The 450-nt window shown below is 33.8% G+C and overlaps 1 protein-coding gene across 1 annotated transcript in view; it reads right to left on the bottom strand.

Annotated features, from left to right (window-relative positions):
- LOC104751740 (protein sip5) overlaps window positions 1-412 on the bottom strand; it is a 4,849-nt gene extending 4,437 nt beyond the window's left edge. Inside the window, exon 1 of the mRNA XM_010473756.2 lies at window positions 152-412. The gene's annotated coding sequence lies outside the window, so the exon portion shown is untranslated. The remainder of the gene's footprint in view (window positions 1-151) is intronic.

Below are 450 nucleotides of genomic sequence, written 5' to 3'. Positions count from 1 at the left end.
GGGGGGGGGGGGGAGCAATTACAGAAGACACAGTATATAACCCTTAATAACGAAGACCTAATTAAAACATTCCAAACAGAAGAGAGAAAGAAACCCTACAAATTCTGATAAAAACAAGTACAGATAGAAATCGGAGGATGGAAAGAAAAACCTGAAAACTTGGGGAGGAGGAAACAAAATCTTGGAGGGGCAGAAGAAAACAAGAAGAGATCAAAACAAAGGGTTTTTGGGTAAACGATAAGAGACACGATCAGAAACTTTACTCTGTAGAGAGAGAGAAGAAAGAAAGAAGAAGAGAGAAGCAACAAAGATAATACAGTGTTTGTGTTATGTGTGTGTGTGTCTCTTTCGTTATTATATAAAATTCATAGAAGAAAATAAAACAGAGAGAGATTAGAACGAGTTCTGTAATCTGATTTTTTTTTTTTTTTTTTTTTTTTTTTTTTTTAA

This window comes from Camelina sativa, chromosome 16 (assembly GCF_000633955.1).
Source record: "Camelina sativa cultivar DH55 chromosome 16, Cs, whole genome shotgun sequence".
NCBI lineage: Eukaryota > Viridiplantae > Streptophyta > Magnoliopsida > Brassicales > Brassicaceae > Camelina > Camelina sativa.
This window is presented reverse-complemented; position numbering and strand designations above follow the sequence as displayed.